This window comes from Cryptomeria japonica, chromosome 4 (genome assembly GCF_030272615.1).
Source record: "Cryptomeria japonica chromosome 4, Sugi_1.0, whole genome shotgun sequence".
NCBI classification, from domain to species: domain Eukaryota; kingdom Viridiplantae; phylum Streptophyta; class Pinopsida; order Cupressales; family Cupressaceae; genus Cryptomeria; species Cryptomeria japonica.
This window is the reverse complement of record NC_081408.1, coordinates 314,395,133-314,421,473: the sequence shown is the minus strand read 5'-3', so window position 1 is coordinate 314,421,473 and position 26,341 is coordinate 314,395,133.

Here is a 26,341-nt window from a genome sequence, read left to right as displayed (position 1 = left end):
ATGAATATGAATACACTTCAAACACTCTGCATACAATATACATTTAAACAAATCAATACGTCTTACATCCAAATAAATCCACCTAAGCAATTATCATAATCCCCATAATTTTAATCCATGCGTAAAACATGCATCCTATTTCTATCATTATAGCAAAGTCCTGCAAATCCAATAATGACATACATCATCTCAAAGTTATCCTATTCTAGAATCATATAAAGTTATGTATCTATTACATATCAAAATGTACACCTCAAGATGAAATGATTCTGTAACCTAGTTCAATTACTTTTCTCACCAATCTATCTATCTGACATAGCCCATCCTATTGAATTATAGCATTTATTAGTAAGGTCAACCATGGTCAACTGAGTTAATCGGAGCTTGATCGGGGAGGGGCTCTACATAATCAGCACACGTTACCCATGGCTTTCACCATGGATACATATATTTATAGTAGTTCGAAAGAGTGGGGTATTGTCTCGCTACCACTTGGTTCATTCCCTCATCACTAGTAGTCCTAATGACCACATGGGGAGGCAGGCCCTCTAAAGATTAAACACAAAGAGCCTATTTCTCAAGTCACAAAAGACATTGGTTCAATTTTAGTGCACCAATTGAAATGTTTGCTAATATATGAAAACAAAGAACACAATGAAAAACAAAATCAAACCCTTGCCAAGGTCCTAAAAAAATATTTGTTAGTAGTTTTGAAATAATACCCCTCCAGCAAGCACACAAGTTAGGTAAATTTTAGATCCAAAAGATTGTGAAATAGGGGCCTTCGACAAGATGTTTTTTGATAGATTCAAAGATATGATTTTCCACGAGTTATTTTGCATCATAAAAAATATAACACATAAAATTTCAAGACATTTCCAGAAATGTAAGAAAATCCAAAGAAATTAAAATTTGCTCCAAAAATAAACTTTTTATGAAAAATGATAAAAAAATCATAGAAAATTCAAAATGGATCCAAAATATCTGATTTTTTTACTGGAAACACTTCATAGTCTTTCAAACCTTCATAAAATAATTCCTACAAAAATTCCTCGCACTTTGTGAGATATGATCAAAATAATGCAAAACCCTAATTTTTAAAGATCCGATTTTTTATGAAATATTTTGCATCAAAAATAAAATCACAAATGACATATCTTGTGTATAAATTTGAGATCTTTCCAAAAATATAAAAAAATATGAAAAATTCACTTATTTGCTGTCAAAACTAATTTTGTATGAAAATGCATAAATAACTCATAGAAAATTCAAATATGCTCCAAAAAATATGCTTTTTTTATTTAGCACTTTTTATACTTTTATTGACCTTGAAAAAATATTGGATGTCAATATTCTAAGTGGTTTATGATATCTGATCAAAATAATGAAAAACCCTAATTTTTAAAAACCCAATTTTTTATGAAATATTTTGCACCCAAATTTAAATCACAATAAAAATACTCTCTTTATAATTATGAGAAATTTCCAAAAATGTAAACATATCTTAAAAATTTTCTAATTTGCTCTCAAAATTATTTTTTTTATGAAAAATCATAAAAAAATCATAGAAAATGCAAATATGATCTAAAAATTCTGAATTTTGGATTGAGAGCTCTTGATACTGTCTTCAACCTGAAAACAAATTTTGGTTAAAATATTCCAAGCTGTTTGTGAAATTAGATTAGATCTCTCCAAGATCTTAATCTTGTGTCGAAAACCATAGTTGCACAAGGTTATTCTCCAAATTGTTTTCCGAAACAACAATATAGGGTTAGAAAAACCTACAAAAAAAAACATAGATCTAACAAAAATCCATGTCCCACCATGCATGCCAAAATGTGTATGTTGAAAAGTGGATAATGGAAACAACAATAGTGAAAGACTAAATGAATTCAACCACAAAACCCTAGCCTAACAACAAAGATCCACCATAACATATGAAGATTACCTAAGACAATTTAAATCAACAAAATCATAAATATTATACCATCACATGTCCACTAGGGTTCGAATCTCTATTTTTCCTATCTCAATTGATCTTGCTTGATATGTTTGCTCTCAGATTTTATGTATGCACAAGAGCTCAACAAAGAATGAAAATGTGGTTGATAGCTTGATCACATAAGATTGATTAGACAATTAGAATGCTTAGAATGTTTAGGAGTGTTTAGGAGTGCTTAGGAATTAGGGTCAATAATGAAGGAGAGTATCCTCTTATATAGAAGACACTGTGGGAAATGGAGGGATAAGATTAAGAGGTGTAAACGATAAATGGTTGGCTAGGATTAAAGGGTAGGTAAAAGAAATAAGAAAATAATGAGAGGGTAGGTAGTGTAGGAGTTAAGAGATGAATGACATGTGTCATGGGTAGAAAAGGCTAATGAATTAATTAAATAAATAAATATTTATTTTAATTAATAGAAGTGGGATCAATTAAATAAATAAAATATTTATTTAATTTAAGAAAAGGACAATTTAAATAAAAGTATTTATTTAAATGAGAAAATGCCAGAAGAGGATAAATGAATTAATTAAATAAATACAATTTTAGGTTTCTATAGTTGGAAAGTTGGGAATGTCCTTACAAAAACCTTTTTATTTCATCAATTTTGGCTAAAAATAAAGTCGTTAGCCACTAGGGCATAGTCTGGAAAAGCAAGACTCAAAATCACATTTTCTCTATTGACTTTCTAGGTTTGGCATGTCCTAGCCAAATCCAAATGCAATCTCAAGGAAAATACCAAGGCTGTTGATTTATATCAAATGAATCAGGTATCTGGTAGAATTCGATATCCAATTTTTATTATTTTAAATTATAAATATAATGAATTATATATATATATATATATATATATATATTTTATCAGCAAGTGCTATCAAGACGAGGATAGCGCCCTATATTTATCTGAAAAAGTGCTTACATATCATTGTTCACAAAACATACTAAACTAACATACTTAAAACATATACATACTCTTAGGCTACATGAGCCTAAGTATGGTGGCCATCAAGAAACCTATGGTCACCACCTTGTCGAGACTACCTTCTGACAGCCACCCAAACTCCTACAACATCATCCTTCTGAATGGCCCCAGGTTTGCATTTCTTACTCCAACCCTGTAAACCTCCCATGCTTCTCCCATAAGTTCAACTTTCCTTATTTTGAGAGCTTCGACTGCTTAACAGATTTCATCTTCTGGGTCTGAGCACTCAGCATCTAAGAGAATAGCTGTCAGGTTGAAGTAAGGTCCAAGTATGCTGGCCCACTCCTCATCCACTTCGAGCACCGCTCCTGCCACCACTTCCACATCCTCTTCCCACACAAAGCCTTCCAGTTTCTCCACAAAAGCTTCCTTCGATGGGAGGACATCGACCAACAAAGACAAAATGATCTCGTACAATAATATATAATATATTATTATAAATTATATATTATTAATATATTAATATATAATATATTATAATAATATATAATATATTATAATATTAATATATATTATATTATTAATATTTTTATTAATATATTGATAATAAGATATATCGAATATTGAATGTGTAATCGATATCCAATATGGCTAAACTAATATAAATTTTCATAAGGGAACCAACATTTTAGTTGGCGCTTTTTCTCAAAAATATCGAATATCGGTAATATACAATCCTTGGTTTAGGCTAGGGACAAAGGAAGGGAGAGAGAGAGAGAGAGAGAGAGAAAGAGAGAGAGAGAGAGAGAGAGTAATTAGGGGGAGGGGGAGAGGGGAGGAGATTGAAGTATTGAGAGAGAGGGGGGTTGGAAAGGGATAAGGGGAAAGTTATCTAGATATGATCTTTTCTACCCATGAAAAGAACAATTTAAATAAATAAAAGTATTTATTTAAATGAGAAAATGCTAGAAGAGCATAAATGAATTGATTAAATAAATAAAGATTTATTTAATTAATAGAAGAATTAGGATAAAATAGTTAAATAAATAAAAATACTTATTTAATTAGACTAGACAATTTGAGGTGTCTATAGTTGGAAAGCTGGGAATGTCCTTACAAAACCCTTTTTGTTTCATCAATTTTGGCTAAAAAAAATGTCGTCAGCCACTACGGCGAAGTCTAGAAAAGCAAGGAAGACTCAAATTTTTTTTGTCTATTCACTTTCTAGGTTTGACATGTCCTAGCCAAATCCCAATGCAATCTCAAGGCAAATACCAAAGCTGCTGATTTATATCAAAGGAATCAGGTATCTGGTAGAATTCGATATTTGAATTTTATTATTTTAAATTATAAATATAATGAATAATATATAATATATTATTATACATTATATATTATTAATATAATATATTATAATATTGATATATATTATATTATTAATATTTTTATTAATATATTGATAATAAAATATATTGAATATCGAATGTGTATTCGATATCCAATATGGCTAAACTAATATAAATTTTCATAAGGGCACCAACATTTTGGCTGGCACTTTTTCTCAAAAATATCAGATATCGGTAATATCCAATACCTTGTTTAGGCTAGGGACAAAGAGAGAGAGAGAGAGAGGGGGGGGGGGGGAAGAGAGAGAGGGGGGGAAAGAGATAGAGGGGTGGGGTTGGCAAGGGATAAGGGGAAAGTGATCTACATAGGGAGAGGAAAAAGGGAGAGGGAGAGATAGGGAGAGAGAAGGGGAAATAGATCTAGGGGAAAAGAGAGAGTAATGAGAGAGAGAGAGAGAAGGGTCAAGGGATTGAGATAAAAAGAGGGGGAGAAAGGGATCTAGATAGGGAGAGAAGGGGAAAGGGATCTATGGAGAGATAGAGAGAGTAATTAGGGGGAGGGGGAGAGGGGAGGAGATTGAAGTATCAAGAGAGAGAGGGGGGTTGGAAAGGGATAAGGGGAAAGTTATCTAGATAGGGAGAGAAGGGGAAAGGGAGACAGAGAGATAGGGAGAGAAGGGTAAAGGGAGAGGGAGAGATGGGTAGAGAAGGGTAAATGGATATAGAGAGAGGGGGAAAGAGAGAGAGAGGGGGGGAGAGAAGGGTAAAGGGAGAGGGAAATAAGGAAAGAATAGTAAAGAGATAGGGAGAGATAGGGAGAAAAGGATAAAAGGATCTAGAGAGAGAAGGGGAGATGGAGAGGGAAAGAGGTATATCTGATACCTTGTTTAGGATATGGAGAGAATTGGATAGGGAGAGAGAGAGAGATAGAGAGATAGAGAGAGAGAGAGAGAGAGAGAGTAATTAGGGGGAGGGGGAAAGGGGAGGAGATTGAGGTATCAAAAGAGAAAGAGGGATGGAGGGAGAGGAAGTTGGTAAGGGATAAGGGTATATCTAGATAGGGAGATAAGGGGAAAGGGAGAGGGAGAGATAGGAGAGAAGGGTAAAGTGAGAGGGAGAGATATGGAGAGAAGGGTAAAGGGATATATAGAGAGAGAGAAGGGGAGAGGAAAAGAGAGAGAGGGATATTTGATACCTTGTTCAAGAGAGAGAGAGAGGGGGGGATAGGGAGAGAAGTGGATAGGGACAGGGAGAGAGAGAGTAATTAGGGGGAGATTGAAGTATCAAGGGAGAGGGAGAGGGAGAGGGAGAGGGAGAGAGTTAACTCTCTCTCTCTCTCTCTCTCTCTCTCTCTCTCTCTCTCTCTCTCTCTCTCTCTCTCTCTCTCACTCTCTCTCCCCCTATTAGCATTATGTTATATGTTGTCACTGATGTCAAATATTGTGGTTCAAATTAGGTCCGGATGTAGTAAAGGATGTGGTATGTTGAGTAGAAACATATGTATGGGATGGTATTGAGCATTTGGAGGTTTCTCAAAATTTTTGGATGTTTTGGCTTTTCAGAAGATGTGTTACTCAATACTATTCTTGGGTCCAGATTGGTCTGGAAGTTGAGGTCTTTTGGTTCAGATGTTGAAGATGTGTAACAACAATTTTATGGCATGTGGATAATATTTTGGGTCTGGATTTAGTGATGTTTGTAGCATGTCGATATGGTCGATGAGGAACATTGTAATGAGGTCTAATTCTTATTCCTTCTCACCACTAGAATGTTTAGTACAAACCTATTTTAGATCTTTATCTTGGCTGACATTCAAGATTATGTTTTTTCAAAGATAGCATATTAATGAGTTTGATCTAGATGAGTTTGAGTGTGGTTTTTTACATTGAAGATATGCAATATTGAATAATCTAGTTGTTGTGCTGAGTTGTGTTGCAGATTGATACTAGAAGAAGTTCTAGTTGTGTAGACTAAATTTCAGTGGTGGATTCTCTTGTATCTTTCTCTCTTCAGTAGTGAGCCTTTCAAGGTAGTGGGCCTTCTAGAAGTGATCCTTTCTGGGTAGTGAGCATCTCGATAGTGAGCCATCCTTTGTAAAAATTACCTTATTTGGTGTCACCTTAATTGGTGTTTATATATTAAGAATTAGCATTCTTTGTGGTTTTTCCCTTCTTGGGTTTTCAATGTAAATTCAAGCGTTTCTTGTGTCTAATCTATTATGTGCATATATTTTCATGTTTATCTATTTTATTAATTCTACTAGTTGTTCCAGATTTATGAATAAAGTTTAAGAGAGGATTTTATTGTCAACTAATTCACCCCCCCCTCTTAGTTTCCCAAATATTCAACACTCCCCCCTTCTCTCTCTCACTCTCTCACTCTCTCTCCCTCTCCCTTTCCCCCATATCTCTCTCACTCTCACTCTCCATCTCCCTCTCCCTCTCCCTATCCATTTCTTATTTTATCTCTCACTCTCACTATCACTCTCCCTCTCCCTCTCCCTCTCCCTATCCCTTTCACCTTCTCTCTCTCACTCTTTCTCTCCCTCTTCCTCTCCCTATCCCTTTCCCCTTATCTCCTTATCTCACCCCTTCTCTCTCTCACTCTTCATATATAGAAAGATATCAAATATCAGATATTTATTTAATATCGGTCCGATCTCTTTTTATTTGGACACTACTATTCAAATGTTGGTGCCCATATAAAAAATATTTTTGAATATCGGATATCTGATATGTATCAAATATCCGATAGTTCAGCCACACAAAATAGAACAGTGGTTTATTTTGTGCATTCCAATATCCCCTACATTATTTTTATAGATGACAAACATGAATTTTCAAACATACAATGACAAAATTCTTCTTTTTTGAGATTATTTTAGACAAATTTGTCATTAACAATCATTTTTAAGCATCTTTGTGGAAGTATAATGGGGAGCCATAGTCATCGAAAGAAAAAATGTAAAAGAAGGCTTTCAAAAGAGAAAATTGAAGCATATAGACAAAGAGATAGAGAAAGTCATAGGAAGGGAAGACAAGGTATGTCAAATGTTGGTGAAGCCTCTGCAAATGTTATTTCCAGTGAAGAGGAAATTGAATATGCAAATGTTGAGCAAGATATTGAAAATGAAAATGAAAATGTAGATATTGATATTGGAATTGTTGACCATGATATTCAAAGTGGGAATGAAAATGTTGAAATTGACATTCAAAATGTTCAATATGATATTGAATTTGCAAATGAAAATGTGGGAATTGACAATGAAGGTGAAAATGTTGGAATTGATATTGAAGGTGAAAATGTTGGAATTGACATTGAAGGTGAAAATTTTAGAATTGACATTGAAGGTGGAAATGTTGAACCAAGTGAGCATTATGTAACACCAAATTACATGAGAAATGAAGAACCTCTTGTGGAAGAAAGAAAATTTTAAAATTCAAGACCTTCAAGAACCCCAAAATGGTTACTTGAAATTTATGAAGACATTATAGACAATATTGAAGGTGAGAGGTCAATGTGAACCATTCAATTGTGGGCTACACCACTCTTCAACCAATATTTTAGCATTAAAACATTGACTGAGCAATGCAAACTTTTTTGTTCAATTTCTAAAGATGCAAAAGATGAGACCTTTGCTAGCCAAATTGAAGATTCATGTAAACAAGAAGATGGAGAAATTTTTTATTATTGTCAAAAATATTTTTAATTATCTCCATTGTATTGGAAAGAATAGAAAGAAGAAAGATTCAAGCTACTCAGACAGTGATTACAACCTCCTTAGTAAGCCATCATTTGAGAAAGGCTTGCTTTATGAGACAATCTTGTGTTTATTTGAACATAAATTGTAAAACTTTGGATAGAGTACTTGAAAGAAGAGAAAGAATCAATGATCCTCATCAAAATGATACATGGGATTTTGGTGGGAGGCTTCCATGTGTTGATAAAAATCTCACCAATAATGTAAAAGAGGAAATTCAACAATTTTAGCACTCTAACTCTAGAGTATCACTGAATGTAAAGGATATTTTAAAATTAAGAATTGGAAATTGAGACTATACACTACATCCTAAACATTTCTTGGGATCAAGCCAAACAATGTTGTACAAAATGTTTTGTGAAACAAATCCAACTTTACAAATCTCACAAAGGGCTTTGGAATCTAAGAAGCCCTTTTATTGTGTACCTCTTAGGATTCATAATACTTGTTTTAAATACCATGTGGAGTTTTCAATGTACCATGAACTTTTATGCTATATTCGTTCTACTTTTCATACTAACAAAATATTGTAGGAGTACAGTGCAATGCAACTTCAAATATCATCAAGAGACTTGCTAGATCTATTTTTATGTCCTAGAGATGATGGATACTTTTTATATAGAAATGATTGTTTAAAATGAGAAGTTCTCACAATGTGGTGGCTTGTCAAAGTTTGTTTCATGTTTTCATGAGAGTGGGGAACACCAATTTGGAAAAAATATTGTTAAGAAAAATAGATATGAGATCAGAGTCAAATATACTTTGAAGAGTGGAGGTGAAGGTTCTAGATGCGAGTTGGTCTCAAGAGAAGTCAATGTTGCTGATTTTATTTCAGATTTTAAGGAAATATTTTCTACGAGTATGCAAGGCATACCCATGGGTCTCAGTGGTTGAATCAGCAATTCAAGATGTCTAAGAACTCTTTCTTGATTAGCATTGTTATATCAGTGGTCAAATTTGTAGAAAACTACACATTACAACCACAAAATGAGGTACAAGCTCATTATTATAATTCCATTTAGATTTCTATTTTTATTCACATAACTGTAATGTCACCAAAATGTAATGGTGGGTGAAAAATTTGTGAATGAGGGATCAAGAGGAAAGCTACCCTTTCCTTGCAAGGAGAGATGAGAGTTTCACTATGGATTTCCTTTCAAACACTTTTCATGCATTGCATTGGAAGAAGGGGAAGAAAATTCACTAGATTAAACCTCCAAAGAAGAAGATAGAATTATAAATGAAATTGGAATGATAAGTTAATCCCCTCTTCTATTTAAAATGGAAAGGAATTGATTGAATTATGTATAGAGGCTAAGTGAAAAAGTGTCAAAGAACTGATTATAACTTGAGATCAAAGAATGGGATGAAGTTGTGTACTTGGATATGGTAATAATATGTCAAGATGAAGCCACACTGTGAATTAGGAAAATTTGCTCAGACCGTAGCGAGAATCTACACAATCCCCCAAAAAATCTGTGAAATGAAAAGGGTTTTTCCACCTTTGCAAATGAAGTCCAAATCTGAAAGTACTACTATGCACCTGCAACCTACACATAGAAAGGAGAGGAAAATGGGTTGGGATTGGGGGTTTGCCTTCGAGTCAAACCCTAGTTTTGGAATTAACCAAGTAATGAAAGAAAGTACTTGCAAGTAAATGTATATGAAAGACTGAAATGTAAATCACCTCAAGGGAGGTTGTGATAGAAATGTTGATAGAAATGCTTGTGTGGAATTGAATGTTGGAATGAATCTTCTCTTCAATGGTTGAATCCTTGACTTGAATGTAATACCTAGCCTTGAAGGGAGACTTGAGAATGCTCAATGTTGGAAAGGAATGCTTGAATGCTCTTCAATGCTTGATCACATGTAAACTTCCCACTCATCCAACTTTTCCAAATTCTCCAAATGAGAGGGAAAATGTAAATTAAATACTTGTCAATTAGGGTTAATGAAACTATTTTTCATCACAGGTCGACATCATGGAAGTTTTATCACTCACGGCACAACCTTCAATATAGACTTAGGAAGGGTCCTACCCCAAAATAAGGTAGGGACAAGGGCACCACGCCCCTATCCTAGGAGGACAGGGGTGCCATGTCCCTATCCTAGGGAGGATAGGGGCACCATGCCCCTATCCTGGGAGGATAGGGGTGCCACGTCCCTATCCTAGGGGGGATAGGGGTGCCATTTCCCTATCCTACCCTTTTCCCTAGGAAAAGTGTAGATAGGGTGGTGCGGAGAGCAAGAGAGAAGCAATTTTTGGGGGTTGAGTAGTCTATGGTCTCTGATCAAGCTAGGGGATTTGATTTCACATGTGTGAGGACCCTAATGTGGTCAAAAATTGCTAGGGTCATAATTTTTTGACACTACATTTATCCCCCACTTTAGTGGGAGTATGAGCATACACCAATACTGTTGGTAAAGTATAAGGAAACACGATTGAAAGAATTTTACCACATCAAGGAGGCAAGATGTGCCAAGACCCCAGTGGACTTAGGATCTTATGACTTTGATTGACAAAGTAAAAGGGAAGATTGAGAAGGGGAGCACCATGACTACAAGTAGCAAAGTTCCCCTCACTCTGAGTCATGAAAGCTAGGATACCAAGGATTACAAAGAAACAAAATTCACTAAGTAATTATAAGTATCAAGAAGTAAAATAGGAGAAAAGTGTATGCCCCCACATTAAAAATATTGTGTGTGCCTTATCAGGAGTGATTGCTTTAAGGTAGGATACACCCAAGAGAGAGAGAAGAGAGGGAGAACATTATTGCATAGATTTAGCCCCTAATCAAGGAATAAACCCATGGATAATAAACACAAAACATGAGGTAGTTTCATTTTCCTTGGGGTCAGTATGTTGTATGATAACTCATGTATATCATATATGTATGTGCATATAATAATTGTCATTCACCAAAGAAAGGACACTACCTTGGAAGAAATGGAAGAGAGGATGTATTTCGAGTCAACATGAAAGAGACCAAGAAAAGATCTCAATGCCTTGCATCATCCCCAAATTTGGCATTAAGGTAACAGCAGAAGAATGAGGATACACATAGAAGAATGGTCACAAAAGAGAAAGAAAGGAGAGAGAGAAGATCTATAGTGCTAATATTACTAATCTAGCATGACATTTGCCTCCTGATCTTGCTGATCACTATTTCAGGAAGGCAAACAACATGCCAGAGGAGTGAAATTGAGCACAACAGATGGAGCTATCACAATATCCAAATAAGGACTATGCTCATGTGGTAAGTCACTTTGTTTGATTCTAGGAGCTAGGATTAGGGTTTGTGAAAATTCAGTTGATAAATTCTTGTCCACATCAATATATTCATACTCACTATCAGAAGCATCAGGAGTTGTATTTCCATCATGAATAACATTTTCACCCATTTATTCATCAAAATTTAGAGAAACAAGATAAAGAACATGAATAGGAGTAAAGCCATCACATGTTTTGTGAAACTTATGATTTGGAGATGTAGGTTGAATATCTTTCTTAGGAGAAAAGGGAATCATGTCAATTGTTGAAGTTCTAGGAGATTGAATAGTTTGAGGGATAGCTTCACAAGCAAGAACACAATGTCTTCATCGGTGTTCTCTCACACAATGATTTCATCGAGTCTTAGTGGAAGGCTAAGAAGGAGGAGGAACACTTGAAAAAGTAGGAATGTTTCTCTCCTTGATAGTTGAAGGTTTAGGTTGAGTTCTTTTAGGTTGAACAAGAGGAGAAGCAAGCCTCTTCTCTCAATAAAAGGAAGGATGTTGAACTATACCATACAAAGGAGCAACATTAGGTGTAGGAAGGAGACCAGGTCCATCATGAGGAGGTACATGTCTAACCTTAGGAAGAATATTGTTGTTCTTCTTAGGAGAAGGTATAGTCACATCCATAGGAATAGGTTGATGATCTTCCTTGGGAGGGAGATTAGGTCTATCTGTGAGGGGAATAATTTTACCTTCAAGTATGTTGAATTAAGGATAAGATCATATCTTTCTTTCATTTTTGATAAGATTGAAAAATAGCATCACTCCTTAACGTAAGAGATTCAAATTGTTTAGGCCAAAAGAATTCAATAGGAACACTAGTGCCTCTTTTGGATGAACGAAATAAGCTATGGTTTATGGTTATTATTTCTCCATTGTGAGGAAATTTCAAACACCTATGGATTGGAGAAGAAATAGCCTTCAGGGAAGATAGCCAAGGATAGCCCAACTTGACACAGAATTGCTCGGAAGAGGGTATGATAGCAAAGTCAACATCAATGAATTTAGTATGAACTTGAACTGTAAGAGTGATAGAGCTAATGGTAGGACAAGAGAACCCATCAAATAACTTCACAACCACATTAGAAGCATCATATATTAGTTTATACAATTGTAAATTGAAAAGATACTCCTCAGTGATGACATTAACCATGCAAGACGTGATCAATAAGGGAACCATGGAAAGGTATATCCTTAACCTTTGCAACTATGTATAAAGGGCCATCGGTTGCTCTAAAGGTCTCACTAGGGTCAAATGTAATACAAGGAACCTTAGGTGTATCTTGTTTTTCTACCATATTTACCAACTTCAGAGCCATAGAGGTGAATTTCTTAGAAGAGAAAGAAGTAGGAACAATCTCAATCATGTTAGAGGTATGAGAAGGCAAGGGATTAGTGAAAATCTTAAGATTTTGATTAGGAGGAGCTACTAATTTATTCCCTTTATCATTCTCATCTGACACAGATATAGTATTATTATCAATCAAATCTTGAATCTTATTTTTCAATGCAAAACTTTTCTCAGTATCATGACTAGGCTGACGATGAAATTGATAAAATGAATTGTTGTCAAAACAAGGGGATGCAAGTTTAGAAGGATCAACTAGTTTTATAGAAGGAAGTTTGATAACATTTCTTTGCAACAACTAAGACATAATACTATGTAAAGATTCATTCAAAGGAGTAAATTGTCTTTCTTTTTGGAAAAATTTAGAAATAGAAGGCACACCTGTTGTAGCATTCACATTGTTATTGTTGATTGTATCATTGAACTTGATGAAGCTTTTTGTTGGTTTAAACTTTGCAAATGATTGTTGAAAACTCTCCACCCTTATCACTTGGAGCCATAGGAGTAGATTTCTCTATTTGACTCATAGTGAGTTCATAATTGTGGAGTGTTGCGCACAACTACGGAAAGGAAGTAAACTCAGACAAAAGAAGCTTTTCCCTAATATATTTTTGCAAATTATAAATGAAAATTTGTTGAATATCATTATCAGGTACATGAAAAAAAATTTGAGCACACAAATGCTTATATCTACCAATGAAATCAGTCACTTTTCCTTTAACACCTTGTTTACAATGCATTAAATCAGTCAAATTGATTTTAGGTCCAATGTTGTATTGAAATTGTTGGATGAAATCATTTTCCAGTTGTTGAAAATAAGTGATAGAATACGAAGGTAAAGAACAATACCATTGTAAAGCCTTATCTCTTAGTGTTCTTGTAAATAATTTTGCAAGCAATCTTTGATCATAAGCAAAGTCGGTACACAAGGTTTGAAATGTTTTGACATGCATAAGAGGATCACCTTTTCCATTATAAATTTATAATTGAGGAACCTCAACATATTTAGATGGCATGACTTTAAAAATATCAAGATAAAGTGGGCAACACTAATCTTGGATTGATTCATAGAAGCAATTTGTTGTTGTAAGGAAGACACGGTTTGAGAAAGATTGTTAATTTTTGCTTTGGTAGAAGAATTGATGTTAGACATAGTTGATTGAGAAGGTGGTGTGATGTTATTGAAAGAAGGCATGAACTAAGAATAAGGCAATGGGACATTATGATAAGTAGGCATAGGTGATGATTGGGTAGGAAAAGGGGCACTTAAAGGAGGAACAAAGTTATTGAAGGAATTGCCCCCTTGTGTCATATTGATTGGTTGAAGAATAATAAGAATACTTATGGAAGACATAGGTAAAGATGGAGGATTAAATGAAGAAGAGGGATTGCCCCCATGACCAATTGTTGTAGGAATGACATTTTGAGTTGATGTAATCCTAATGTTGGAGGTAAAATTAGGAATATGTCATAAGAGTAGTCAAAGGAATTGAAGGATTAACTTATGTTGAAGTTTGAATAACCTATGGTTTCAACACAACTCTTGATAGGCATGACATTAGAATCAACAATATATGCAATGCCACAAAATATATCAATTCCATTCTTATCACTTTGAATCATGCATTTAAGGCCTTCAATTAATGGAAGAGCTTCACTATTAGGGTATTCTTGGGACATCCATTGTTGAAAACTATAAAATTGATTGTCCAATTTGGAATGTTGATCTATAGAGACCCTAGGTAAAGTTTCTTCTTCTTCATGGGATTCATCAATAGGGTGAATAGGCACATGATTAGGATGGGAAGAATTATCATGATCCTCATTAAAGAAGTCACCCAAATTAGGCTCCATCTCCTCAGTAATTAAACCTTGGGAGGCCTTAATTGTAATGATTTGTCTAACAAGGATAGTATAGGTAGGACTATATGTGGTAAAAATCATGCACTAGAGGGACAATTTGAAATTTTAATTTTGAATTTTGAATTTTAGGAATGATGCAAGAGCATTCTTGATCAATGAGAAATATTGCATCAACCAAAAACATTTCCTTTCAGTTTTGTTCTTGTTTAGTTCTTTGTGCAGTTTTAGTATTCTTACTAGTATGTACCAATAGTTGTTTGTTCTTCATGGCAGATCTTGTTTATAGTTTCTTGGTGGTTTCATGTTGTTGACTCCAGATTTTAATTCCATTTTGGTTCTTCTCTGGTCAGTTATCGCTTTTGGTTGGTTGTTTCTGGGTTCCCGGGATAGTTCTTGTGCTTACTAGTTGGTTTTCTCTCATTATCAATGTGATTCTTGACATGTGGATTCATCTTGGGTCTTGTTCGATGTTCTTTGGCATGTGGCTGACCTTCCTACTGAACCGCATCACTTGGTTGTTATTTTCTAGAAAAATTTCTTAAATCTTAGGGCTGACCTAATTACATGTTTCATTTTCCTGCATTGGTGAATGTAATCTTTTGAGGTCGACCGAGATATGTTTCAGTGGTATAAATATGATGTTATGTAATCATTTTTAGGAGTAGAGGCAATAGAACTTGGAATAAGGATTGAGATTTGCATGTTGTAATTGGGTTGATTCTTAGAGTCCCAGTTGGATTGTATCTGGCTTGAAGCTTGCATGTAACCAGTTGACTACCAAACATTCTTTGATGATAATCTGATAATTATCGGATGATTTTCAGAAGTTCTATGGCTTTTATATGATCTATTTATATGAATTTATTATATTTTCTTGTTGTTTGTGTTGACTCTTTTGAGGGTTTTTACCAGTTATGGCTGCATCAATTGGTATCAGAGCTAGTTATGGATTAGATGGTGGAAGAATCATTTGTGAACATTGAGGCATTCCTTGAGGTGGACATATTGCTAATTGGAGTCAGGTTGTGTGTGTGTTCAATAGATCACCGAGGGGAGGCAATTGAAACTAGTAGTCAGATCTTTGAGTTGAGGCAGTTCACTAGAGTGGAAGGAGAGATGCTGCCAAGGAAAACAAACCCCTAGAGGGTAGAAAAGATGATGAAAGACTTCAAGAATGAAGTGAGGAATGAGATCTAGAATGCGTTGGTTGGCTTGTGAAGAAATCATGACTCTAAGGATGAGTATGAGGAAGCCAGTGAAGAGCTTGAGGAAGCTGAAGGACTAGAAGATGAGAGAGAGGAAATATTCCTGAAAGAAGTGGTGCAAGCAAGTTAAGTGCATAAAGTTGAGGTTTCTAACTTTTCTAGAATGTTGAACCCCGAGGATCTGATTGATTGGATCAAAGAGTTAGAGGACTATTTTGAGTTTGAGGATGTCAAGGACCCGTAGAGAGTTTGGTTGGAAAAGCCCAAGTTGAAAGGGCATGTTGCCTTGTGGTGGAGGGAATTGCACGAAGGTAGAGTGGATAATGGTGAATTGAATATCACCTGATGGAGACAGATGGTTGCAAGGTTGAAGGCCAAGTTCATACTAGGAGACTATGAACTAGAGTTGTTCAAGAAGTTACAAAACCTGAAACAAAGAAACATGACTGTGAAGGAATATACTAAGGAAGTCTACAAGGTGGTAATCATATCTGGACATAGAGAGATGGATAGAGAAAAGGTGGTGAGGTACATCAATGGGCTTTCTTTTAATATTCAAGATGAGATAAGTATGTTGAAAATTTCAATAGTTGAAGAAGCTTACCAGTATGCTTTGAAGGCTGAGGAGAATATGAGAAGAAGACAACCAAATAAGGGAAAGGAGAAATTCATGATGAATGATAGTATGAAGAAACTAGTTGAAAAAGAGGATGCAAAACCTGAGTGGAGTAAAGAACCATAATGGAAGACACCAAGGAAGGGTAGCAGTAGTACTAGTAGAGAATTCTTTGGCAAATGATTCAACTATGGAGAAATTGGACATAGATTCTATGAATGTAAGCAAGGAATGTTAAGAAGGTTTGTAGAAAGTGAAGAATTTGACTGTGCACTGAAGCAAGGAGAATCCTTTATGTTCAGAAGAAAGGATACCAGATCTACATAGAGGAAGAGTCTTTTCTAGGTAGTATGCAAATCAGGTGGTAAGTGTTGCAAGGTCATTGTAGGTAGTGGAAGTACTGATAATTTAGTATCTAAGGAAATGGTTGAGAAGCTTGTGTTGAAGAGGCTTGACCACCCTTGTCCTTATGAGGTAAGTTGGTTACAAGATGATCAGAGGATAAAGATAAAGGAGTAGTGTTTGGTGAGTTTTAATATTGGGCCTTTCAGAGATGAAGTTTTATGTGATATTGTGTCAATGAGTGTTTGTCATGTCTTGTTGGGAAAACCTTAGTAGTATGATAGAGGAGCTATTTATGACTGTAGAAGAAACCTAGTTACTATTGAAAAGGATGGTAAGAAGTTCACATTGATTTCTTTGAAGGAGAGGGAGAAGGAGGTGAAGAATTTGAGTCTTGAGAAAATTTGTAGGATGTTGGCATTCTGATGCATTTTGTATGACCGATAAATGATATGGTTGTCATTGTTGGCAACATCATCTCCTTAGTCTTCCCAATCCTTAAGGAGTAAGAAAACCGAACAGTGAGTAAACCAGAAGACAGTAAGTATACTAGCAAGAAATAGAATGACAAGTAGTAGATCGGCAAGCAATAAGGCAATCAGGTAGCGGTGAGTAGATCGGTAAGGAAGACTCCACTAGCTAAGCATAGACTAAACTGGTACATAAGAAGTAATGGGCTAGACAAGGTTTTGATTGGTTCACCAAAAAAGTTAGTAACCAACAGACTGGTAACATTCAGTTACAACCAGCTAAATTGGAAATCTTCTCTCAATCAACCAACATACATATCAACATGTTCGACAATATTGACAGAGATTCCTACATGATTTCAGAAGTGCAATTTAAGGATTGACAATGGAATTTTGAAAGGTATGTTTTGGAGGGAAAAGTTGGCGAAAGACTTAAGGGTCTATAAATACACATATCTCATTGTTGAGCAAGTTGTTGTCAAGGTGAATGAAGTTAATGTGAAAAAGGGCACAGGGGGAGTTTTGGAGCGAGCAGAGCCAGGTGACAGAAGACCGGTAGAGTGGGGGTTTCATAAAGCAGTGACTCAGGTGACAGAGGACTGATAGTGCAAGATTCAAGTACCAGCAAACTGATAGAAGGAAGAGTTGTGAAGGACATGCACAACTGATATAGACCAAGATTGATATCTAATTGTGATCTGATTAGGCTAATGTGTATCTTTTTGTATCTAATCATTCATTTGTTGTTTTGAAATAACTACAACTTAAATCCCTTAACTGGGTGGACTTTAATAGGTGCCATTGTATAAATCCCTTAAGCAAGTAACATCTTAATTGATGTTCTAAGTCCTTTAACCAGGCTACCTTTAACAAGGTAAAGGCACTAACCATCCTTGATCAAATCCCTTAACTGAGTGGTACCTAACTAGTGTCTTTGTAATCTCCTAACAGGGATGGCTCTTCACCAGGCGTACTCTAGAAGAGTATAAATTTTTGAGTTTCTACTCACACTATGGTTTTCTCCCTATTGGGTTTCCATGAGATAAATCTATGTGTCTTTGTGTATCTTTTCATGTATGCTTAATCTTCTACAGTAAATGTGTACATTGGTGAGTGGTTAATTAGTTCATACTTAAAGCGAAAGTATCAATTAGAAAAAACCGGTAATGTATTGATTCACCCCTCCCCTCTTAGTAGCTGTTGGGAATAACAATTGGTATCAGAGCTCAGTTCCTGTGAAGTGAAGCTTGATAGCTTGAGGATAAAGATCATGGAAGAGTACCGGTATCAGAAGTAGATTGATGAACCAATGAGATTATTTCTCAATTGAAAGGGAGACTAAGAAAATATCTTGTTAAATGGAAGGAATTGGCTCAACAGCTAAATGAGTCAAGATATTGTAGATCAACTCTCTAAACAGAGTGGGTCTAAAGAAGCTAAAGAAGCAGTCTTAGAACTCATGGAAAAGAACAAGAAGCTAACCAAAGAAATCACACATTTTAAAAGAGAACATGAAGGTCAGGCCCTAAGAATGACTAAGATACTAGAAGCTAGGAAAAGTGTTGATGAAAGAAAGAGAGAGGGAGAAGAAGATTTGTCAAAAGATGAAAGAGCTAGGAGACATGCTGAAGATGGCCTAAGAGAAAATGATGCAATCATCAATGAGAAAGATGAATAGATTTGAGTTCTCACTCAGGAAAATGAATACTTACATAAACAATTGAATGACAATGCAGGAGAAAAGGAGAGGATGATGAAATAGATCAAACAACTCAAAAGTGAGTTGAAAATTGAAAATGAGAGAAATGAGAAGCTGAGAAAATTAAATGAAAGCTCTGAGAAGGTAGATAAATAGTTGAAGGCCCAAGCAAGAACAAAGCATACAACCAGTCTTGGTTACCCTAGTTCAGGTCCTATGGAAACTGGAGAATCATCTAAATCCAAAAGAATGAAGGATTATAAAAGAAATCAATCAGAAGCAAGAGGTATGAAGTATTTCAAATTCTCTTGTAATCATTGTGTAAAATTGGGTCATAAGACCAATGACTGTAGGAATAAACTGGTTAATCAAAGGAAGACTTTTACTTTTGATGGTTATTGTAGATAGGAATTTGGAAATCATCAAAGCAAGTGGCAAATTAGACTAGCTCAATCACAAAAAACTAGATTGCAATGACAAGAAATCCTAATAAAATTCAATAGAGATTGAAAATAAGACATTCAAATCAAATGCAAACCATCAAAAAATGCGAATGTCTCCTCCAAAATTCTCCATTGTCCTTCTTTCTCCTTCAAATTGCTTTGTTTGTGGATTTCACCTACAAGTGCATAAGCATGAGATGAAAGCAAGATTGACAAGATGAGATGACAATGTAAGGATACTAGAAGCATGATTGATTGATCAAGGGCCATGATTGAAGAAATTCATCCAATTTATAGATAAATTGGAGAAAAGACAAGATTAGCATGAAATTGATTCGAATGGAAATTCAAATCAAGAATAGCAAAATTATGACAAGTGTATGACAAATTGCTATGCAAGGAGTTATGACAATTTATGAAAATTTATGACAAATTGCTGTGCAAGAATTATGACAAGAATTTGAAATAGAAATAGACATTAGAAGAAATTAGAAAATTAGGTTAGAAACTATGACTTGGAAATTAGGAAATTGATGAAAATTAGGTAAATTAATTAATAATTTTTCATTCATTAATTAATTTACAAAAAGAGGAGGAATTAATTAGCCAATTAAATAAATATTTAATTGTGACAAGAAGACTTAGGATAGATAAATAAATTATTAATCCTAGAGCGAAAATGACAAACAAGATTAAATGAATAAATCATAAAACCCTAGAAGATGAATTAGAAATGCAAGGATGACAATTAGGTCTTGATGTAGGATCGACTTGATCATGACTCTGACTTGATAAAAGACCAATGCTGATAAATGATTTGATTGATAAATGCGCCAATTGACAAGGAACAATAACTAATTGATCCAAATTGACATGATTGAGAAGGACGATGATTGATGACAAATCTATCACAAAATGACAAGATTGATGACAAATTGATCACAAAATGACAAGATTGATGACAAATTGATCACAAAATGACAAGATTGACCAGAGGACAAAACCCTAATTCTATCATTGATTAGGATTGATGATGTCCAAAATGAAATCAAATTGACGATGTCAAAATATGCTAAATGATCATGGACATTGATGCGACAGGATAAGATCGACCAAAATCATGACTGAAGATTGTTATCGACAAGACCAAATTCGAAAGTGAGACAAATGAAGAATGTAGAAGAAGGACTCGATGCTCGCAAATGATAAAGACCAAGTGCGCAACATAGGAGAAATGTTAATGCGACGCAAAAACCCTAAAATAAGGCAATGCGCCAATGTTAAAGTATGACTCTGCAAGCGTTGACCATTTTTAGATGTCTACATTTTGCCCCTCTTTGAGACAATGCGATTCTAAGCGTTGTTTCAAAGAACAATAATGAAAATGCCCTAGACAGTGACAATGACATATGCATTCCCCCTCGAGGAATTGGCTGGAAACATCCAGAAAAGAGGCCAATTGATCGATAAGAATGATAAAAATGATAGGAGCAAACAAACTGAAAATTAGGGATCAGATACACAAATGACAAGCAATAGAAGGTGCAAAAGACCACAACCAGCATAAGATGGAGAGAGTGCATGTCCATCTATGCACTAACAAAGATCTATAAATGACACAAAGAGAGTGAAAAATGCTCATTTGCACTAGCCAAAGTGGAGGATTTGTTGCTTTGGAAAAGGACACTTGTAGAGAGATGGAAAACATTCCAATGGTAGATCACCTTAGGGAATGTGTATGCACCTACAGATGATCGGATGATGCGGGAGCAGCGGTATGTATCTCAAAAACCCATATTGTCAATTTCATGAATTTTACTTGCTTGTGGGACATTGTGGGACCCACAAGGAACAAAAAAAGGGACTTTTGCACCTATGTGGGCACATCCTACGCTTGTGTGGGATGTCCTGCACTTGTGTAGGGTACACAGGCACAAGTTGATGCTACACAGGCACAGGACATAGCACACAGGTGCAGTTGTGCACTGAGAACCCCAATTTGATCAAAAACAGCATGCGAATGATCCTGAAAAGGGGGATAAGGGTAGGATAGGTCAAAATAGATTAGAAACACCCTGATTTGTGGATGAAACAAGGAAACCCTAAAACTAACAAAATGTGCCCCAATTGCAATGCAGAGTCGACAGTATCCACTGATTACATGGGAGAACTGACCTGACTGCTTCATGTTATGACATAGACTCAGGAGCACGGATAGAGATACATTAGTAGGACTTGGATTATACTATATCACATTCATCCCCAAGAATAGGGCAAACACCAGACTGCTTACCGCATTGGTAGAGCGATGGCATTTGGAGACTTCCTCTTTCCATCTAGTGACTGGAGAGGTGATGGTGACACTAGAGGATGTATGGCGTATCCTCCGCATTCTGATTCATGGGGAGATGATAGAGTATGACCCGGTGATAGGGAGGGACACTTTATGCAGATTATTTGAGTGTGATGCAGATGATCTAGATATCGTAGAGAGGGAGATTGGCTGGGAGACCATGGCATCAGAGTATGATCAGTGATATGTGGTGATAGCAGTGGTTATAGCATGCCTATTAGCAGGAGACAGATGTGGACATGGTTTCCCTATTGGATGGGGAAGACTGCTAGAGAGGATGGCAATAGAGGGGACTGTATATGCATGGGGACCGTGTGTGCTTGCTATGCTATATTTTCAGTTGCATAAGATAGCATATCGAGGAGTGCAGACTTTGAGCTGTGGGGTCACACTGCTACAGGTATGGGCATTTGAGCACATAGCCATATGTTGACCGATTGCAAAGAGATAGGTAGTACCTCATCAACCATATGTGTACTATTATGGGGGAGCACTGAGATAGGGTCCTTTCGGATACATATTGTATTGGCGACATGAGCTAGACAGATTGAGAGAGATCACATGTAGGCCATATCTTGATTGCCCTGAATGGTTAGATGATAGTGATGAGCTACTATATTGTAGATAGGAGAGATACCTGATTGGGTGACCAGTGAATGACCAGAGAGTGATTGAGATGTACCTACTAGAGAGAGTCAGATGATAGTTTGGAGAGAGGCAGGATGTACCTAGAGAGATTACCCACTTTGCCTGATTTCACAGAGAGACAAGTCAGTGGGGGAGGATGATTCAGCCACACATAGCATATGCTGACTTCACACAGCTACAACAAAGATAGTGGGATTGGAGATCAGATGTGGTGGATGCCAGGATGATAGAGGAGTATGAGCAATGGTTTGCATGATGATGGCCAGTGCCATTAACAAATCTTGATATTCCGGTACCTAGGAGACAGGAGGACTTCCCACTTGCTGGAGAGGATGAGGATAGAGATGAGGATGAGGAGGATGAGGGTAGTGATGAGGATGAGGGGGATGATGAGGATGGAGATGATGAGGATGAAGATTATGAGCCAGATTTAGCTGATTAGGAGTCATTGCAGGATATACCCATAGAGCTAGAGACAACTAGCATAGAGGAGATGGAGATATGTAGGGCCACCATAGAAAGTCAACATGATCACATTGCAACATTAGAGAGACAAAATGCTATCTTGAGGATAGAACAGGATTAGTTCAAAGTAGAGATAGCCAGACTTACAGCGGCTTGAGATACAACAATAGCCCAGGCACAACAAGAAGAGCAGAGAGTCATTGAGTATATTGGGTCGATTAGGGATGCCAGTGCACGTGAGATGGCATAGATGTTGGTAGAGATCAGAGAGGAGATACACCATTGGAGGACACCATATGAGAGTGTAGTTCCACCAGAGCAGAGAGTAGCATCACATCAGGCATGATCAAGGACAGAGAGTAGGCCACGCTCTCGGAGGTCAGTGAGTAGCATGGGGGTGAGTGCACCTATGAGACCACCACAGCCAGGACCAGGGATAGGAGGGACATCATCATTGAGACATGGCAGGGATGAGGAGGATAGAGGAAGCACCCAGTGATAGAGGCACATGCTCCTTACGATAGAGACATATGTAGTTTGACATTATGTATTCAGCCTGCAGGCCATACTTAAGACAGGCAGTCCAATTTTGTACTCTGATATTAGTTTGATATATGATATGATATGCAGCTATTGGGATGCAATGTGTGATGGCTTATGATTATTTTCCATGTATGGATGTCTTATGCACTATTTATGTACCATTGTGGAACATGTATGAATGTATTTTTATGTGGTTTTGATGCATTTATAATATTAAATGGATAAAATGCTTGATATGGTGCTTGATATAATACAAATGTACTAATCAATGAATGCAGGATGCAACGTATGTTTTTGGAGATCGGAGCACTAGATCGAACTGATTACCGAAACTAGTGGAAGAAATGTTAGTAAGAAGAAATTAGATAGAGGATAGTTAGAGATGAAGAAAAACTTGCTTTCACCAATGCACTTTGCAGGTGAGAACCTTTATTTGATATGGCAAAATGGATGCAGCGCAACATGGCAATGAAGGCCAGAGCAATAATACAATCCCTTTTCATAAGACAGACACATCGTACACAAGAAATGAGTGAATCATCCTAGGGTGCATACATCAAGGGTCGAGGTATGTGCAGCATTCATAGAGCGAACGTACTTATCATAGACACCCAATGATATAGTTGCCCCAGTTTGTAACAAACATTCCACAAACAACAAACACCACAAAAAAGGGACCATGAACCATCTCAGTCACCCTAAATCACTCAGTGACATCATCAAGAAACATAGGAACATGATCGAAGATAAATCAATAAATGATAGGACTCGCTAATTCCAACAAGTCAAACAAACATCTTGATCTTCATTGTCAAAAGTTGAAAGTGTTGATAGGATGATCATGCTATCTAGTTTCAGGGAATGCGGTACCCCATCTAAGACAGGACACAGTCTGGTTTCGAGTATACCACACCCTGTATAAGACCCATGATAGTAGTGACAAGGTCAAATGGTATTGATGTTGATGTTTGATTGATAAGATAATTGTGATCAGTTTGAATGTCTAGTTTGATTGAAAAAGTTCATCTATGAATGCATGATTTCAGTAAAGCATAGTGTTTGATTGATTGTCATTGGATATATGCTCAACGATCTATCTATGCACAAAGGGATCAAAATGCAAAATGCCAAAGAAATTGTTTTTGGATTTTTTCAGGACATTATTTGATTTTTTTGGATTTTTCCCCTAGTGTCTAGCAAGGAAAGGAATATGATAGGTGAATAAATAGGCTTTCTGAAATGATGGTGGATAGAGGGAAGACAAAGGAATTTTATCATGGAGATAATACGGATGCAATTTTCAAGGGCTATTGCATGATGGGACAAGAGACTGGATATGACAATGTAAAGCAGTGACATGGCATGAGGGACATGTCAAGAGGTTTTGGAAACCATGTTTAGATTTTGCATCCTTATGTTAGATCAAGATGAAGGGATAGAAAGAGTGTATGGATAGTGATAAGATATGGATAGGATAAGCAAGACCAAGAATGGTAAGGGACATGGCCTGAAGGTTGGGATAGGATATGGGATAGTGGCAGAAAGTTGCAATAAGCCAGGGAATATGGATGAAACGTTGTAATAAGAAAATGGATAAATGACCAAAAGCTATGATAGACTAAAAGCTACAAACAAGATGCATGATACTCATGAAGATCCCCAGCCTTGTCAAGATCAAAGGTGGAAAGAGGAAATGGACATGAGGGACAATAGGATAATGGAGGAGTATGACATGGTATGATAGGATAATCAAGGGCAATAGGATATGAAGGAGGAAACCTACCCCCAAGTGTGGTGTGCAAGAAGTTCATAGATTATGCATGATGCTTGTTTGCCAGGTTTTCATCATGGTACTTGCTTAAGGTGCCTATTTGCCAGGTTTTCACCAGTGGATGAATTATTTTTGCTTTACTTTTTTCTTTTGTCTTTTTTTTTTCTCACTTTTTTTTTTGTATTTTGACTTTTTCAATAGAAGATGGACACATGATAGGGGATGGAAGAAGGACTCAAGCGTCTTTTTGTTTGGATAGTAGCCTTGAAAAAATGGACCATGACCTTTAAAAGTATTCTCAAAGACGTTGGTAGGATAAGGACATGGAAATAAGATGAAACTAAGGCAAGGATTTATGTAAAGGATTGGATCAAAGGGATCGAAGGATGGAAAATATGCATTGGATAATAGATAGGGTATTGGAAGAATTGGGCTTCAATGGATGGAAATGTTGGCAAGATCAACATTGGCACACACCTTGAGGGGTGATGGACTAATGGAGGAAGAGTGGGTTTTGGATATGGAGATTTTGAGGAAGGAATAGCTAGGGATTTGTGGACATAAGGACCCAAAATAGATGATGAAGGTGATGGAGGAACAAATTTGAGAGGGTTGGATGGAGGAATAGTAACTTTGGATGCTAAGTTGGATGTTTCTTTAGGCTTTTGTGCTTCAAGGAGTTGCTTAGGGATCCACATGGTTTTTGATTTTTCATGCTTTTGTGGTTCCTTAGAGTGCATTGCTTGCACAAGGGATTTAGGAACCCATATATATTTTGACTTTGCTTTATTTTGCTTAGTGGGCCTTTGGGACCTTTTGGATATTTCTTTTTCTTTATAGATCATATTTTTCTTTGTTTTGATATGTCGATTATAGTGGACATGTTGATCCTTGAATGCATGTAGATTGCTAGACTTATGATGATTATACTTGGAATCCAAATTGCTTGGAGGTGGAAAGGAATGCATGGATGGATATGAATGAAATTGAATTCTTTTGGATGGATGAAATTTACTCAAGGATGTGTGCCTTTACTGACCTTGCATAGAGGACAAAGGGATATAAGGACCTAAGATGGATGGAAAGTATGATGGGGAAGGTGTATGTTTTGATTTTGATGGAGAGATACCAACGTCTTGAGAGTGAGTTGTGTAGACATGACCCTTAAGATCTTCTTTGATATGGAGAAATTCTTTCTTATGGAGATCTACTCCTTTGCCTTTATGAATATCTTGACTTGTAGGATACTCTTTTCTTTGGGAAGAAGAC